This window comes from Nipponia nippon, unplaced genomic scaffold (genome assembly GCF_047370975.1).
Source record: "Nipponia nippon isolate SJK-2023a ecotype South Korea unplaced genomic scaffold, ASM4737097v1 scaffold_1, whole genome shotgun sequence".
Classification (NCBI taxonomy): domain Eukaryota; kingdom Metazoa; phylum Chordata; class Aves; order Pelecaniformes; family Threskiornithidae; genus Nipponia; species Nipponia nippon.
The window spans coordinates 60,041,830-60,061,271 of NW_028262290.1; the positions used below are offsets into that span (position 1 = coordinate 60,041,830).

General features: G+C 37.9%; 1 protein-coding gene across 3 annotated transcripts in view; it reads right to left on the minus strand.

Moving 5' to 3' along the window:
- Positions 1-19,032, minus strand: part of CDH19 (cadherin 19) — a 121,763-nt gene extending 102,731 nt beyond the window's left edge. For 2 of the 3 annotated variants that reach the window (XM_087757480.1, XM_087757471.1), the window contains exon 1: positions 18,950-19,032. The gene's annotated coding sequence lies outside the window, so the exon portion shown is untranslated. Of the gene's footprint in view, positions 1-17,470; positions 17,490-18,949 lie in introns of those variants that run through there. The other variant, XM_087757489.1, reaches the window with a different exon arrangement.
- Positions 19,033-19,442: the final 410 nt, after the last annotated feature.

Genomic DNA, 19,442 nt, shown 5'->3' on the forward strand with positions numbered 1-19,442 from the left:
ACAAAAGGTGGTTCTTCCAGGAAAATTGGTGCTCCAGTTTCCAGTGGGCAATTCCACAGACAAAGCAGAAGGGCTGATCTTAATATAGAAACTTCTGATTCGTATTCACAAGAAGTGAGTAATGAATGTTATGACCAGGATGCAGGACCCTGCATCCAGCCAGGTGGAGGAAAGAGGCAACTGGGTTTACTGGACTGTGGATTCGACGACCTGGCACATCAGCCCCACAGGAGTATAAGGCTTTAGTAGACACTGATGCGCAGTGTACCTTAATGCCATCAAGCTATAAAGGGCAGAACCCATCTATATTTCTGGAGTGACAGGGGGATCCCAACAGCTAACTGTATTGGAGGCTGAAGCAAGCCTAACCGGGAATGAGTGGCAAAAGCACCCCATTGTCACTGCCCCAGAGGGTCCGTGCATGCTTGTCATAGACTACCTCTGGAGAAGATCTTTCAAGGACCCAAAAGGGTACTGGTGGGCTTTTGATATAGCTGCCTTGAAGACGAAGGAAATGAAACAGCTGCCTACCTTGCCCAGTCTCTCAAAAGACTCTTCTATTGTGGGGCTGCTGAGTGTCAAAGAACAACAGGTGCCAATCACTACCACAACAACGCACCAGCAGCAATATCGCATCAGCCAAGACTCCCTGATTCCCATCCATAAGCTGATTCATCGACTGGAGAGCCAAGGACTCATCAGCAAGACTTGCTCACCCTTTAACGGTCCTATACAGCCAGTGCAGAAGTCTAATGGAGAGTGGAGACTACAGTAGACTATCGAGGCCTGAATGAAGTCACCCTGCCTCTGAGTGCTGCTGTGCCAGACATGCTAGAACTTCAACATGAACAAGAGTCAAAGGTGGCCAAGCAGTATGCTACAGTTGATATGGCCACTGCATTTTTCTCAGTCCCTTTGGCAACAGAGTGCAGGCCATAGTTCGCTTTCAGTTGGAGGGCTCTCCAGTACACCTGGAATCTGCCCCACCATTTGCTATGGACTGATCCAGACTGCATTGGAACAGGGTGAAACTTCAGAACACCTGCAATACATTGATGGCATCATCGTGTGGGGCAACAAAGCAGAAGAAGTTTTTGAGAAAGGGAAGCAAATAGTCCAAATCCTTCTGAAAGCCAGTTTTTCCATAAAACAAAGTAAGGTCAAGGGACCTGCACAGGAGATCCGTTTTTTTGAAATAAAATAGCAAGACAGATGTCGTCAGATTCCAATGGATGTGATCAACAAAATAACAGCCATGTCTCCACCAACTAGCAAAAAGGAAACACAAGCTTTCCTAGGCATTGTGGGTTTTTGGAGAATACATATTCCAAATTACAGTCTCATTGTAAGCCCTCTCTATCAAGTGACCCAGAAGAAGAATGATTTCAAATGTGCCCCTGAGCAATGACAAGCCTATAAACAAATTAAATGGGAGACAGCTCATGCAGTAGCTCTTGGGCCAGTTCAGGCAGGGTAAGATGTAAAAAGTGTGCTCAACACCACAGCTGGGGAGAATGGCCCTACCTGGAAAGCACCAGGGGAGACTCAAAGTTGACCCCTAAGGTTTTGGAGTTGGGGGTACAGAGGATCTGAGGGCTGCTATACTCCAACTGAAAAAGAGATATTGGCAGCATGTAAGGGGTTCAAGCTGCTTTCGAAGTGGTTGATACTGAAGCAGCCCCTCTTGGCACCCCAACTGCCAGTGTTGGGCTGGATGTTCAAAGGGAGGATCCCCTGTACACATCATCCAACTGAGGTTACGTGGAGGAAGTGGGTCTCACTGATCACACAACAGGCTTGAACAGGAAACCCCAGTCGCCCAAGAATCTTGGAAGTGATCATGAATTGGCCAGAAGGCAAAGATTTCAGAATATCACCAGAGGAGGAGGTGACACGTGCTGAAGAGGCCCCACTGTAGAATAAACTACCAGAAAATGACAAGCAATATGCCCTGTTCACTGGTAGATCCTGTCGTATTGTGGGAAAGCATCGGAGGTAGAAAGCTACTGTATGGAGTCCTATACAAGAAGTCGCAGAAACTGCTGGAGAAGGGGAATCAATCAGTTTGCAGGCTGGCTTTGGATACTGCTGAATGAGAAAAGTGCCCAGGGGTCTATCTCTACGCTGACTCATGGATGGTGGTAAATGTCTTGTGGGGGTGTTTGCAGTAATGGAAGTAAAGCAACTGACAATGCAGAGGTAAACCCATCTGGGCTGCCACATTGTGGCAAGATATTCCTGCCCAGGTAGAGAACTTGGTTGTAAAAGTACGTCATGTAGATGCTCACATACGCAAGAGTCAGGCCACTGAAGAACATCAAAACAACCAGCAGGTGGATCAGGCTGCTAAGATTGAAGTGGCTCAGGCGGGTCTCGACTGGCAACATAAGGGTGAATTGTTTCTAGCTCAGTGGGCCCATGACACCTCAGGCCACCAAGGAAAAGATGCGACATATAGATGGGCTCGTGATCGAGGGGTGGACCTGACCATGGACACTATTGCACAGGTTATCCATGAATGCAAAACATGCGCTGCAATCAAGCGAGCCAAGCAGTTCAAGCCTCTCTGGTATGGAGGGTGATGGCTGAAATATAAATATGGGGAAGCCTGGCAGATTGATTATATCACACTTCCACAAACCCGCCAAGGCAAGCGCCATGTGCTTACAATGGTGGAAGCAACCACCGGATGGCTGGAAACATATCCCATGCTCCATGCCACTATCCTGGGTCTTGAAAAGCAAGTCCTATGGCAACATGGCACCCCAGAAAGAACTGAGTCAGACAACAGGACTCATTTCCAAAACAACCTCAGAGGCACCTGGGCCAAAGAGCATGGCATTGAGTGGGTATTACACATCACCTGTCATGCACCAGCCTCTGGGAAAATCGAATGATACAATGGACTGTTAAAGACTACACCGAGAGCAATGGGTGCTGGGACACACATTTAGCAAGTGCCACCTGGTTAGTCAACACTAGGGGATCTGCTAATCGAGCTGGCCTTGCCCAATCAAACCTTTTACGTACTGAAGAAGGGAATAAAGTCCCTGTAGTGCACCTAAAAAATATGATGGGGAAGACAGTCTGAGTTATTCCTGCCTTGGGCAAAGGCAAACCCATTCGTGGGATTGTTTTTGCTCAAGGACGTGGATGCACTTCGTGGGTAATGTGCAAGGATGGGGAAGCTCAATGCGTACCTCAAGGGGATTTGATTTTGGGTGGAAATAGCCAATGAACTGAATTGTATAATGGTAATTGCTATATAATACTGTATGTAATCACATCTATGGTTGCTATATGCCGTATCAATGGTGTTACAGTAAGAATCACACAGATTAATGAAGAATGAACTTTGATGAAACCGAGCAAAGTGCAACGATGATAGAACCTGCCAACTGCAGCTGTGATGGAACCAGAACTGGCTTCAGCATGCAACAGTCCAATACCACACACCATTTCTCCTGTCCTGAAGGACTGCTATGACAGATGGAGGCCAAAGTCATGGGCTAAATGAACTCAACAGGTGTTTTAGAGGGATGGCCCATAGACTTAGGGAATGATATCTGTATGTATGTATTAAAAGACAAGGAAAGTGGTGGTGATTAATTGGAATGTACTGGAAAGTGTAAGACCTGGGCATGACGTAAATGGTATAGAATAAGGGGTGGATATTGTCCTGGTTTCAGCTGGGATAGAGTTAATTTTCTTTCTAGTAGCTGGTATAGTACTATGATTTGGATTTAGGATGAGAATAATATTGATAACACACTGATGTTTTTGTTATTACTGAGCAGTGGTTACACAGAGGGCCTTTTCCTGCTTCTCACATGACCCCACCAGTGAGTAGGCTGGGAGTGCACAAGAAGTTGGGAGGGGACACAGCTGGCACAGCTGACCCAAGCTGACCAAAGGGATATTCCATATCATACGACATCATGCTCAATATATAAACTAGGGGAAAAGTTGGCTGGGGGACCACTGCTTGGGAACTGACCGGCTGTTGGTTAGTGGGTGGTGACCGATTGCATTGTGCATCAATTGTTTTGTATATTCTTTTATCATTATTATTATTTTTCTGTCCTATTAAATTGTTTTTTTCTCAAACCAGGATTTTAGCTTTTTTTTTTTTATTCCCTCCCCCATCCCACTGTGTGGGAGTGAGCGAATGGCTTTGTGGTGTTTAGCTGCCTGCTAGGTTAAACCACAACACAGTCTTACCTTTGAAGACAGCTGTAAAAGGGACTGCAGAAGATGCCCTCCACACCGTAAAAATAAGCCTTTATTTGGAGACACTACTGAGATTGACCTTAAAGTAGCTTTTCAGCAAGAGTGAATAACGGCAATGCTGAGATATCATTACTGTGAATATGATATATGTAAGAAGGAACATTTTAAATTCTTCCGGCTTTCTTCTCACTATTGATTTTTAGCTAGTTACTTTTTTTAGTTGTATAAATTTATTTTAGTCCTGCCTGACTTCCACAAGTATTGATTTTTAAGTTCCTGGATAGTTATTTCTTCCTTCAGGAAAACATCACTGTCTTCTTTGTGTGTGTGTGTGTGTGTGTGTGTGTGTTTGTGCCTAACAGAGGTCTCATGCAAGAGTAACTAACTATGAAATTCCTTTCTAAAGTAGAAATTGTATGCAAGAGAAAATACCTTTACAATGGAAGAAAAAAATCAAAATTTTACTCACTCCCCTATCACTGCTTTTGCTGTTCATTTTGGCAATGAGGGAACCTTGGCTTTTCTCTACATGAAGGACAGAGGAGCCCAGAAGGATTCCAAGCAATCATTTAACTCCAGCAGACCTCTTAGGAACCCAGACATCCCTAAACTTGGGAAAGGCAATTGTTAAGGTGAATGTTGCCCTTCGGGAGAGTCAAAGAAAAACAATTGGATGTACATGATCCATATGTTATGAATGGTTAGTTTTTAGCAACAACATGGTACCTGGTAAATTGGTATCACAATGTTTGAGAAATGCTGTTTAGAGAGTGGAACACAGTTGGTTTGAAGTCTAGTTCTTGATTTTGAGATTGTTGCCTATCATTCAGCAGCTGCTGCTTCAATACAATATCTGAACACTGCAGCTCAAATAATGACACAAAGTATATTAGGACACTACTGTACACTCACATACTTTAAAAAATGCAAGATATACCTATGCTGAGTTAGTATTATTATCAAGCTTAAATAAGTAAAAGCGAAAAATGAGAGAGCAACAGATACAATTGCAACACTGTCAAAGAAGAATGCAAATCTGCTTCTTATATTATAATTTATTTTGTATTCAATTGTAGAATTTACTGATGAATCTTTTTGTCACATCATCCATCAAAGCCTGGCACTAGAGAGAAGGAAGATAGAAAAATTAAAAACCTGCTTGTTACTGTAAACTCAAGAGTTTACAGTAACAGTAACAGTTTACAGTTTACATGAACAACATCCATCAAAGACAGACAGATGGAAGATAAAAAAAGTGTTAGCCAGCCAAGTGATCTATGCTGATTTTCTTTTAAACATTTATTAAAATGCTCTAAATGCAGATTCACTTTCTTTTGTTAAATATTTATTGTTATTTCTTTTGCCATGGACTGGAAACTGCAAACAGTGATAAATTAATTGTAAAGGTCTGTAATTTTACTTTTGCTTTTATAAATACATTTACATCTTCTGCTGAAGTGCTATTTTTTAACTCTGAATTAGCAGAGGTGCATCCTATATCAGCTGTTAAGTAAGATGCTCTTTCTTTTTCTTTGCTGAGTCACGGGACAAGGCATCTGTCATTAGTGGAGGACAGATACTGAACAAGGGATCTGATACAAAGCTAGCTGCTGCCAGTGGAAGTCTTTTCATTTATTCACTAAGCTTTAGATCAAGCTAGAAATCAACTCCAGTGTACCCTCAAACCATAAATATCTGAGCTTTTACTTACAAAGAAACACAGCTATTTACTTCTTAAGAGGCAGTCTGAATGCCAGTCTATTTCCAAATTGGAGCTAATGGAACTGTACTCTCAGATTATGCAGAATCAAAATATATACCAGAATGACTTGTCTTTGTAGTTAAAATTGCAAGATGTAACATTTATGACAGCAGTGCTACTGAGCCTTAGACAGCAAGTGCAAGGAACGGGTAAGAGTGTAAAGACTGTGCTCTGACACATAAGGCACAGTGGGAAACCTCTAACAAAGGAAACCCAAATGTGCACAAAACAAAATTCAAAGGGCCTTGCTGAGAAGCAACTCAAGTAGCTCTACCCCGCGACTGCACCAACAAAGTTGAAGGGAATGGAGATGACCTCTTTTGGCTACAGGGGAAAGAAGTGCTTTTGAGGTACTTCACAACTAAAGCAGAGAAAAAAAAAAAGTTAGGAGGTTTGGGGTGGGTGAGTTGAAATCAAGGAAAGTGTCATGAGCTTAGCACATGTGCATGTTAATGAAAGGCAGAGGGATTATGTGAAAACAAAAATGAAGAGGCAGGCCAGATTGTTGTAGTCTAGAGCAATGTGATACATCTACCAGGGAGGAAAACAGATGCATATAAAGTAATAGATTTAGAATTAGTTTTAACCTAGCAAGGAAAAGATCTATGTATCAACACGGGCAGCATGTTGAACTTGGTTTCTCAGTGCAAAGAAGTGGTCAGAAAAGCTAATAATTTTTCTATTCCATTAGGAGAGGGTAGAGAATAATATGAGAAAGTGTGTTAGTGTAAATTGACCTTCATTTTCGGTACAGTACTGATTTGCACTACATTATTCCAGTTTTCTATCAGCAAAGCTCCGTTAAAATCCTGTACTATCACAGAGCATAGATAGCCATCTGGCTGCATTACATTTTGTTTGCAGCAAAAGAGTTCATCTCTCAGCAAAAGCATATTGGTTGCTGGCATAGTATTCTCTGTAAGAGACTCCTATCTCTGCAATTGTCTATTATGCAAGGTCAAAAATAATCCCTTCAGCTTCTTCATAGACTACAAAACATGGGCCCTGTGAGAAACTTCAAGATCTCTGTTTCTGCACCAGGCCCTCAGGGGCTGTGCTAGAATGAATATTCATGTATTAACCCCATTTAACTTTGGGCATCTGATTTAGAAGTTGGAAAGCTCTTAGGTTCTTTGCTGAGTGTTCAATCATCCTCTGAGAAATCTGTTAACATATTTAGAGGCAAAGCTCCATTTTCAGGCACTTAAGGTAGATGTATAAAGTTAGACCTTAAATTAGGTCTGTATGTGGCACTGCCACATCGAATTTCCCTGTTATCCTTTCCAGATTATCATATCCTAGTGGTGCAGCTATACAGGAAACTGAGATCACTTAATATCTTACTACCTTCAAAAGGGAGATAGCAGTACCCTACTCTCCTACCACTGCTGCTTCCATATTTCTCCCTGTACAACACTTCCAACCTTGAGTCATCTCAAGCAATGTCTGTGCAGTAAATCAATTCAATAAACTAAATCTGGCAGAAAAAAAAAATACAAGAGAAGCAAGTAATTTTGTGTTGTTAAACAAGTTGAATGGGTTTACTGACCCCTTGCTTTCACAGACTCTGATGTGCTTTTACTTTCAAGAGCAGATGTGTCAGAGCAGACACAAGAGAGGTGGGATTGCTGCACAGAGACAAGAGCAGGTATGAAGTGGGAAAGGAGGAGCTGGAGACAACAGAGGTAAGATTAGGGGAGGAAGAAAAGGGAGATTCCTCAACCCCTTGAAACAGCAGAGAGCAGTTAGGTTGTATCTGTTGTCTCATTGAGCTGCATCCAGAGAAGGGATTAAATCTTTTTTATGTAATAGCCAATGGCTGTATTTTCTGTCACTTTCAGTTTTTAATATGGGATAATTTTGGTTAAATGACCAATGTTACCTAACACGTCTTATTTACTATGTAAGTTCCCATTTCCCAATATTTAAAATACTTATCTACCAACAGACAGAAGTCTGAATTGTGCTTATGTTTAATCACTAATTCTGAACAACAGAACAGATATCTCCACTGCCTCTCAAAATGAATGGCATTTGCTAGTTTTCTTGAGAAGTGAGTCTTATTTTAGTTGTGCCTCTGGGATTAAAGGAACTATACCGCAGTAACAGATCCCTAACCCAACAAGACTGACACAGACAGAAGCTGGTAGCAAACATATTTATATACCAATAAAATAGGAGAAATCTTCTACTTTTCTCTGCCTAAACATACTTCTCTTCTCTGAGTGAAATTTGTTCTGTTCATTTGACTTGTGACTCTAAAAGATAAACAGGAAAAAAAAAAAATCTGAGTGCCTTTTTTTCTACTGAAGTGTGAACTCAGGCTTTAACTAACTTTCATTTTGATCTTAACTTCATGCATATTCACAGCTGGAGACTTCTCCCTAAAGTCAATGAGCACCTTCAGTTTGAGCTAGCTGGCCCATGAGATGTTCTGGGTTTGAAATCAAGAGCTTAGTTTGTGTGTGCTGCTATTGCTAACACTCTGTGCAGTGACTTCACAAAGGAGTTTGCTTAAGTGTTGAAAACTTGAGTTAATATCACTGTGAAAACAAACCAAGAGCTTGGATAAAGGACCAACCTTGAGATCGCCCTAAACTATACCAGCTGCTGTGAGCCTCTGCAGGGCATTGCAATAGTCAAAAATCTGTAGAGAACTTCACCAAAATGCCTTAATCCAGACCTAAGTCTAACCCCAGAAGAAAATTGTCTTTCTGAATACGTTTACTTCTCAGTCTCTTTGATGAAGTTGCTAAACAATGCGAGTTCTGATGATGGATTTCCTGATGGAAACTGGCCTCCCAGGAAATGAGCTGTTACAATCACTGCAGTAATTTTACACATGTTATGGAAGAGATACTGGACTTTGAAAAGTGTAAGTATCTCTTGATCTGAGTTAGGGATCAATGAACTACATATTAAAATCTTTCCACATGTTGAAGACAAGTGGAATTTTCAGTCAAACAAAATTAAGTTTTATTTAAAAATTGCTAGTATATTTAGAGCACAGTTTGTTGTGCAAATGTGTTTCAAAAGACTAGGTAATGAGTTCCTATATTGCATGTAACTAGTAGCCTCTTTTCTTTTTGCTTCAGAAGTTGAAGGATAAAAATCTGTGTACAGTGGGAACCAGATATCAGGCAGTTCACTGTTTATGGTTTAAACTGTCTTGATTATACAGTTAGAAAGGTAGATCTATGGGAATACAGTTGAGAAAACACATTCCTACTTTAAAATATTGTTATGAATATTTGATGAAAACATAAAATGTACCTGCATGACTGCAAAACATTCTTCAAATTTCAAGAGGTGAATCAAAATCGAACTTCCTAGTTTAGGAAAGGTACTGATACATGTTGGTGACAGATTTCGAACCTGAAGAACATTTTATAGCATTAAGGATCTAGGAGTAAATAGAAAATTGGAGCATGGCTCATATAAAAGATAATAAAGCCATAGAACAAGGTTCAAGGAAATGAGAATAAAGGAAAGAGTATAAATGAGTTAAAGAGATTCCTAGGATACAATTGTTTCTCAACAAGGAAGAGATTGATGGATATGATGAAAAGGTGAGAAGTTGAATTGCGGCAATAAGATAAACCTAGGGGAAAAAAAAAAGTACACATGCTGAGCTGCTTGGGCACTTTGTATTTCAATAGTGTCTCATGTTCACTAACCTCTGATAGAATTCTTTATCAGTTTGATTTGATTGTACTGCAGGGTGCACTGTGGCAGACTTTTGCCAGAGCTGTCCATTGCTTCAATGAGAGCTGTTATCTAGAAAGTGCAATGCTGTCTTTAATTATTTCCCTTGAAATATGGAGCCCTATTGTGTGTATTGCATATTATTTTTAAATAAGATTCAAGCCTTCAAGAAAGCCACATGTGGCCAAGTTTTGCTGAGGCAGTCCTAGGTTTTTGTATGCTATTTTAGGGGACATTTTCTCTTTTTCTTTTTACAGGAAGCTTAATGGGGCTTGATTTTCATTTTGGCAGTCAGGATGTCCAGGATGTAGCATCTATTACATGTTTATTCGAGTCATATCATCACCCTGGTAAGACAGTGTTGCACATTTTCACCATCTCTGTGTAGTTGTTGTGACAGCTACTGTTTGAAGACAAGCTTGAAGGTTTGCCCAATGAGTTGGCAACCTAGCCTAAAAATAATTAACAAGAGAAGAAAAATTGGTGCAAAACCTTTCTTGCTGCCCATCAAGAATAGGTGAGTGGTGGAAGTGTACACATGATTTGTTCTTTCTCTTCTCATTTCTTTCACTTTTTGAAAGACAAGGATGGTTCCTCTGTCTTCCTCCAGCAGGCTCCAGTGCTCTAACCAGGTCCTCTCCACACTGGTGCGAGCCAAGGAAAGTTCAAAACTTGCATACTAAGTGAAAAAGTTAGTAATCTTAATATATAATGCTGAGAAGCACAGCCTTGCTTTTGCTTTTTGAAATATTCTTTGTTTCCTAAGGTCACTTTCCTGTTGTTTTCAGCTGGAACACCAGCAGGCCTATAAGACTGTCATTTATGCCTAATTATATATACTGTATTTTCTGATTTCAATTGACATGTATTCTGTGAGGGTATTCATACACTCTTAAACTTAGAGGCTTCTTGTTCTTTTCAATTACAGAAGTAACAGAGGCCACAGCTAAAATCAAGAGAGAAATTTAGCAAAGGAAAATAGGGAACACTGTTTGCCTGTGTCTCTACACTTTAATTTGGTTTCTTCTGCTTTATCTATATCCCTGTCCAGACTCAGTCATTATGTTAAATGAATAAATGAATATCTGAACCTGGGAAAGTCAAAAAGCATTGTCTGTTTGTTTGTTTGTCTAAATGCAAGGATCCAAAGATTTATAAATCATCCCACCCTTCTGAACTTGTTCAGTCTGGCTGTCACATTAATTCTCTTTCCTGAAAGTAATTTTGTATGTATTCTGTGAGCTCTCTCTGGAAACATAGAGAGGAAAACGCTCCTCTCAGGTTGGAATTGCATTCACCCAGTGCTGAGCACTGTGGCTGTGATCCAGCAAAGCATTTAAAGTTAGTTTATCTTTAAGCGTAATCCCGTTGAAGTTAGTGGCATGATCCATGTACTTAAAGTTAAACTCACAGTTGAGTGCTTTGCTGGATCACAGCCAGAGTACTCAGTACCTTACAGGATTGCACTCCCTCACTTCTTTGACATTGGCCTAAGGCAGGATATAGAGAGATGTGTGAATATATGTTCTTTATAGTATAGAGGTTAAATACAGTATTATTCTCAGGATTACTTCATATTCCATTTAATAAAATACATCCTCTAGTTTCTTAAAACTCTTGCCAGTTGTACTGAAACTGAGGACATTACAATTCCAAAAGAGTCTAACCTGGACTGTCACTCTTCTTTCTTTTTTTGATCATGCTGAATTTTATAACTCAGGAGATTCAGGTCAAGATGGTGTTCTGAATGAAGGTAATTTGTTAACACACATTTAAATCCTGGCAATGTTCCGCTGACAAAGGCTAACTTAATACACAACAGATTCAACACATCTCCAGTGCTGGTATACATTTTAAATGAAAGCGCATTTTACAGTTTGGACTAACTTGAGCCATTTGGGGCTGATTGAATGTCAAGTGCTTCAGGCAGCCAAGGTTAAATATTTCTGTACAAGTTTGTTTAAAGCTGGTTTGGATAGTAAGCCCTACTGTTCCTCTTGAAATATGGATGTCTTGAAGATTTCTACATCAGAAAATATGTAATCCACTATAGAAACAATAGTGGACATCTGCTGAGGTATGTTATCGACTTGGTGAGATATTTAGTATGTGAAATATTCATAGCTGTCAGAGTTATGAAACTAATTGAATTAGATAAGGAGAAAACTGCTCAGAGTTTGTGCAAAATCTGGGGGGCTTGAGAGGTTTGGGGGTTTTTTTGTTATCCTTTGTTTTGGTTTTTTTGTCTTTGTGTTTTGTTTTTTTTTTTCATTTTCAAATATATGTCAAAGGTACCCAGTGCACTGTATCCATCAGATTAAACCAACTATAATGCCTATAGATAAAATTATTACTGAAATAATTTTTGTATTGGCTGTATCACAGAATATTTAAAGGTGATCTCAAATCAGTCTAATGTGAATAAATTTGGCTGTAAATGTAGATTCACTTGAGAGGTGTTTTTCTCCTCCGCCTTCTTTGTGTTTTCTTTTTTTTTCCCTCTTAAGTATCCTTTTCAAATTTAAAGTCCATATTCCTTATCTGAATATCAGCCAATCAGACTTTTTATCTGCACAGACTAATGATACATTCCAAGTATTATTTACTTGATTATAAAGCCTGGTTTGATGGGATACAATCAGTTTTCTGTTCTCAATGGCCTACTGAATGATGACATTTCTCAGAATTCCACTTAGATGATGCAAATGACCTAATAGGCTTGTCTTCTGCCATGGTAATAACTGAACTCAAATGTCAAAGCAAACTTAGTAAACAAAATCTCCCTTCTATGTAGCTGAAATTATGCTATGGGAAGCTTAGGAATATTAGCTATGGAAACTGTTTTGTTTCTTTCACTTACATGACATAGGTATACACATCGATACCCATTTTATATACTGGCATTTCAGGATTTTGTATTCTAAGCAAAGAAGAAAGAACAAATGCATAACAAATAAGTAAAATGACACAGCACAGTTATTTTGTTCTGATTTCTGTAATAAACTATGCCTTTATTCAAAATCTGGGCAAAGTTTTCAATGAAGGAAATATTTCTCTTCACTTATTCAAGTGCTGATCATAGTTGCTCTGTTTCCTCTATTTCTTTTTCTACCTTTATAAAAAGCCTGAGTCAAACAAGGTATGAATTAGCATCACTATAGTATTAGTAGAAATAACCACAGCAGCTCATGGTTATTTGTATGACATACTGTGATATGGGTCACACAGATACATCAAAATTAACTTTAAACTATATGGCTTGGTAGCAGATTTGTTTTGACAGCACTGAGATTCCTAGGAAACAGCTACCTGTTTCTGCTTATGAGGCCTATGTAGCTATCACTGATCTTGCTGGCTTAGGTAATTTATCCAATGTTCAAGGTATATACTGAAAAACAGACAAATAATAATTACACGTCCTGCTTTCATATCCTGGTTACAATACAGGCTTCCACAAAATTATCACCTAAAAAGACTGGCATAGTCTTTTAGATTGTCTCAGATACACAGAGGTGCTTTTTCAAAAGCAAATGTTTGAAACTCCAACCCAGTCCTTGCTTGCACATCAATTTGGTGGCATCATGGCAAATAAATCTTGATAAGTAGTGGTGAAATGCTGGCAATCAGACTTTCCAACTATTTTACTTTTTTTCTCAATATCGTTCTTAGTTAACTGGAAATGAAATTTGATTTTTTTGAGGGAGTTCTTATTCTGAGGCAATGATAGTTATGGTATTTCTGCAGGAGTGAGAAATGAAAGTAGCTACCAATGTTAGTAGTGGTTCATCACAAGTGACCTCACCTTCCAAGTTGTCTGTACTTTTGATTTTAGGCATATTCACATGTGCCAGAGGACATAATGCTCTATCATAATAAGATTATGTTCCTGACATATTATATACCTTCTTTTAAGCTGAAGATCAAGACTGAAGTTTGGTGATCTGCAACAGAAATCATACTTGAGATTCCTTGAGGGAAATCAAGAGCACTTAGTCCATTACATTTATGGCATTGGTGTGATAGATATTTTTCTTCTTTTTTGGATACTAAACCTACAGATATCAATGTCTGTAAGAAACGTTATAGAGTCTTGTTGAAAACATTCACCATTAGAGCCTGTGGCTTGGTGTTGCAGTGCTCTCTTCATATCAGCGAATCTGAAGTTATTTTTCTGTAAATAATGCCTGCCAACAGGGAGATTCTTATAGACATCATATTATCTGCTATACCCAAGCATATGAATCTAATATGGAGACAGAAGTTTCAAATTTTGAGTTCATATCCTTTCTTCAGTCAGTTCAATGAACTGGTTAGGGACAGGTGTGAAAGTCTGATTTCTAAATTCACCAAAGTTTAGAATTTTCTTCAAGAATGAACATAACAGCAATTAAAGAAGAATAAATAGTGAATATAGGGAACCCAAATAAAATTTGAATTAGAATTATGTTGGCTTTGGCTTTGTTTACATTACAGCAGTGATGTCAAAACTCCTTTTTTCATACAGTTATAAAAATCAAATATTAAATATTGAAGGGTTAATAAACTGATGCATTATTTTGCTATAAAATCTATCCCCAAAAAGTATGTGAAAATTTTTTTCTATACTGTGGAATTATTCCATAATTTTAGAAGTTGTATACTAACTTAAAGACTGTATTTCTACCTTTGATCTAACCATATCTTCCAGTTACAGTTGTCAGTCCAGTTTATTAACTTCTACTTATGGTCAGCAGCTGAAGTTCACAAAGCATATTTTATTGTTATATATATTAAGGGTCTTTTCCAATCTTAATGATTCTATGATTCTATGATTCTATGATATATATGTTTATGTACACACACATACATGAAATAATATTGGTTATCTTTAGTATAAGAAATCACCCAGAAACATTCTGAAACATTCAAAGCATGATAAAATCTATTAAATACAGTTCACTTAAAATGCACTGTACAATTTAAAGATGAACATCAGCCTCATAACTGTTTATTGCATCCGTGGTCTTCTAACATATTTCAGTATTTCCTGCCCATTTTTTTCTCTCAATTTTATCTGAAATAGGAGTAATTAGTTTTAAGATCCCAGTGAGTCTACCACAACAGTCTTGGGAACCAGATAATAAATGTCCTACAACAGCCAAGCCATGTCGTCAACATTATTTTACTGCAGCTTGATGCTCTTTTTGCCATAAAGATCATTGTTTCACACACATAAAACTGTATTGACAATCAATCCTACGTGCTCCAACTTTTTTCCTACACTTTTTCCTTCTTCTGTAATACTCCTTGCCTTCAACCAGATATTCTATGGTCCCTTTGTGTTAAGTTTTTAAAAGGGGTAGTAAAATTTTCAAAGCCTTAAACACAGAAAGAACAAATCAGTTCACTTTTGTCTATTCACAGGAAATTGTAGTTGTATTTTCAACAGCTTTAATAATAACATCACAAATGTTTGGACTCCATCTGTCACCACTTTTGGTTATTAATTGCATATTTGAGACTTAAAAAGAGAGGACACTGGGAATATAAAGAACCTCTTTTCAGTACTGAAATAGTTATATATAAGTATCCTCAAGACTTTTCTGTTCCCTGGTTTTGATAAGTAAGTGGCATGTGACAAATTAAATCATGATGCGACAATTTGTCCATCCAATGTATCAGAGATCACACAAACCAAGAGCACCTTTAAAACCCAGAATCTAAGAAGGGTTCCAGCCAGCAGTCTGGTAAATCTGGATAAATCATTCAAATAATTGTAGTAAATCATTCAAATTCACTTATAAAATTGATAAAATACATTTAATATTTAAAATATTGTATACATGACATGCTTCCATATCTCCTTTACAACTGCACTGGTATATTAACTCTGTGTTAGCATTTACGAACATTTTGAAAAGAAAGGATTTATTAGCAGAAAAAAACCAAAACAAACCAAAACAAGAAATCCAATCTATACACAGATTTCCATAATGGGCTCCATTTTTCAAGTAAACTGAAGACAAAAGAAACAGATCTCCAACCTATTCTAATTCTTAGCATGAATGCTTCTTTATTTGTAGATCGTTGGCCTGACAGACTGGAAAGGCAATGACTTCTATTTCTTTTGGTGTCTCACATCAATCTATTGCTAGGAAAACAGACAAAGGGTTTAGATTTGTATACACAGGCATCAGACTGGACTCTGCTGATGGCTATATTTTGCTTCTGTAGGAAGAGTAGGATTATATCATATCCACTGTGTGCACTGTTGCTGAATGTGTTGTTCATAAATGTCCTTGTAGGATCAGTTGTACAATTTTTGTGTACAGTAATATACTAAAGCTTCTAGACAGATAAGCTTTACAGAGATGCAACTGAGCCATGCTGTACTTTAACAAATGGATATATGGGAGTGTGGGTCTTTCTTTACATCCCTGAAGGGAAGCGAAGAAAGAATAGTTGTGGCTAGTACATATCTCATAAGCAAGTAAATTGAATAATCCAACTGAAGGCTAAGCACAGCTAGACAGGTAGTGTGAAGAAAACAACTTTTGCAAAGGAAAACGCAACTCAATTTGCTTCCAAGAGAGGAATAACACTAGATTCATGCTATGGAAAACCAACAATTAGACTGTGAAACACAATTTTTTGTTGCTTATTCTGTGAGAGTTGCAATTTCATAACATAGTCCATAGGAAAGCATGCAAATAGCCCTCCCCACCCCATAGCTGTCTGCATAGAAATACTTCATGATTCACAGTGACCATAAAGCTTTCACCCCTTTTTGTTGCTTAATTCTCTTTAGGTTATCATAAACAATTGCTGTGGTGAGAAGGACTTTGTACCACCATTGTAGAAAGAAAGATCTAAACGCATCCCAGACTTATAAAATTTTACAAACCTCTAAGCTCTGTATGATACAAAGATTAAAATGTGATTCCACAGTAGGGAAGAGAAAGAGCAGATACGCATACTTATTGTTCTTCCCAGTTGCCTTCATGATCCTTTCCTGGGGAAAAGAACTAAGAGGATTTTTTACTCCTGTCTTACATTTCAAAACATGCCCCTTCTTGCAGCAGGCCAGGATAGGAGAGGTAATTGGACCAGGCTGTCTACCATGTTGAAGCCTTTCCTTGGTTAGTCACCCTTACTACTGCTTAGGGGAAAGGAGTGAATGGGCAAATACTTAAGCCTCTTCTTCCTCTCAACAAGCATTAGAAGAGCAAAAAGTGTCAATTATGATAAAACTAGTGTGACATTTTGCACAGAGGCCTATAATTATTGGTACAAAATGAACAGAAGAATCATACTCCTATTTCCAGTTTCTCAAAACTGAAAGAAAATACATGAATCATTGTGTACCATAGTCTGCTGTTATATCACACCTTTCATTGATCAAGCAGATCAATGATAAATTGGGTTAATTGATTTTGTTGCTCAAAACAGGACTATCTTGGCCATAGAATAATTCTAAGCTCTAGAACTAATTCTGAGAGAATGAATAGAGGTAAAAGAATATACTATCTTCTGATGATTAGTATTGTTCTTCCAGTGACTAGCCAAATTACTTTCTGACCAGTTTGTACCTACCTAATCTTCTTTTAAACCAAACATAGTGATAATGATCATGGGAGGCATAACATGACTTGTAACATTTTCTGTGTTTATATTATAAAATTGAATTGAGAAATAAAGACTGTCTATGAAAATAAATAGGAAAAATCTTGATTAATTTATTCACTTTTCTATTCTTAGCTGTAAAGCATTTAAAAATATATATGTATTGTTTACCTGGCCCAGGAGAATCCTGGATTCTATGAAAATAAAAATTAAACATGAAAAGAATTCATGAGTTGGTAATCTCTAACATTTTTTATCTGGTCAATTAATAATTAATTTTAAAATTTGTATCTTTTTTTTTCCTAAAATGAAATAAATTCTCAAATGGAAGATCATTTCAATCAAATAACTAAAACTTGAACAAGTAACTAAAGTTTGAAAATATTAAAGCATAATACTTTAATAATATAAAAGTCTTCCTTTTTTCTTCCTGTTTAAGACACAGAAATTTGTGAATACTTACATTTCTCCATCTATTCGCATTGCTTTCCACAAAATTGTTTTCCAAAAAAATAAAAGTTTGCATTAGGAAATTCCCAGATAGTTGTCAGCAATTGTATAAATAGAAACACTTTTTTGAAGAAAAACACTTTAACACCAAGAGTAAGAATGTTAAAACAGGCAATTTTTGAAGGTTTTGGAATCTGTATATTCTCATTGTTGCTGAAGGCTACCACTTCTGATAAAGTGGATCAACTATAATCTGTATTGAAGTGAGTTTAAAATGTCCCTAGTGACTCCTGGATCTATGTCAGTGAGTGACACTTTTATACTCAGCACTGTTTAGTTCAGAACCTAAGAACACGGTTGATAGACATCTATGATTTCCGTTAGAAATTCTCCTATTTTTACTGGGGCTAGATCAGAGCCTGGTACAAGATATTGCAAACTTTTTGATCCCTGCTTTCACACTCTGGTGTTTCTGAGCCAATTATGCCTATTCTAATTAAATGTTTGACATAGTGTAGTCATAGTAGACTATAATATTTATGTTTTCCTATAGTTAAAATCTGACATAATTCAGAGACAAAATTCAAACTGTTCTTCATCTTCCAAACCTTAGACAAACTACTGAGCTTCTCAGTCAGGGTTTGAAGGTGGTTTCAAAACCAGGTACTGAAGAACAGAGGGAGCTAAGATTCATAATTGAAACGTAATGACAGAGGCATTCATCTGTGAAGTATATGCATGTTTTCAATTAGTGGCAAATGTTCTTTATACAGTTCAATATATGAGACAAGTTAGTTTGGAAAGCCCACACACCCTTTCAAACAACAGAGATGGTCCTGAGGACAACTCAAATAATTTGAAACTGGGGAAAATACATGAACAGATAACAGTGAAAGGAGGAAAACTAGGAATATGGTAGCTATTATGATGGAGTAATACTAAGGCATAGTGAACAACAGATCCCTTCTGATTATCAAACCTACCTTTGAATGTGCACAGCACCTTCCCAAAAGTGCAGGACACCTCTACAAGAACGCCTTTACGTGCTCTTGATCACCATCTATACCTATATAACCCCATCCTAGACATGAGGAAATTAGATTTCTGTCTTGAAACAGAGTAGCCTGAGGGAGTCAAAAACAAGTCCCAAAGTTCAGAGAGTAGGAAGACAGATGTGCAAGAGAAAAATAAATGCCATACCTGCTCTCTTCATAAAATCAATTGTCTCTTGCTGTCAAGGAATTCCTCTTAGATTCCCTTTTCTGTGTGTGGCTGTGTCTCAGTATTCACTCATTTTGTACATCATTTATCACTACCAGCACTGCGAGCTACATCAACATCTGTGGGATACACAGTATGTTTTGGATGAAAGCTCTCCCTGTTACCTTTAACAATGCCAATTGTTCTACATCCCCAGTGTTCTGCACTCATCTTTGGTGGTTAGAAACAGCATTCCCAGCTGCAGTGGGAAAGGGCTTTGAATAAGTATTAGGCAAACGGCAAACGTACTACATACGAGCTTTACATGAATTTGTATTTTAAACTATGAGTAACACGGTAAGTTTTAACATTCTTTATGATTGTCTAAATTAGGAGCCTACTTTATTAATTGCCAGAAGGTGTCTCAGGAAAGACCATTATTGTCCTAAACTTTCCAGTCAATAAAAAGAGTCAGGTATTTCCGATTCAAGAT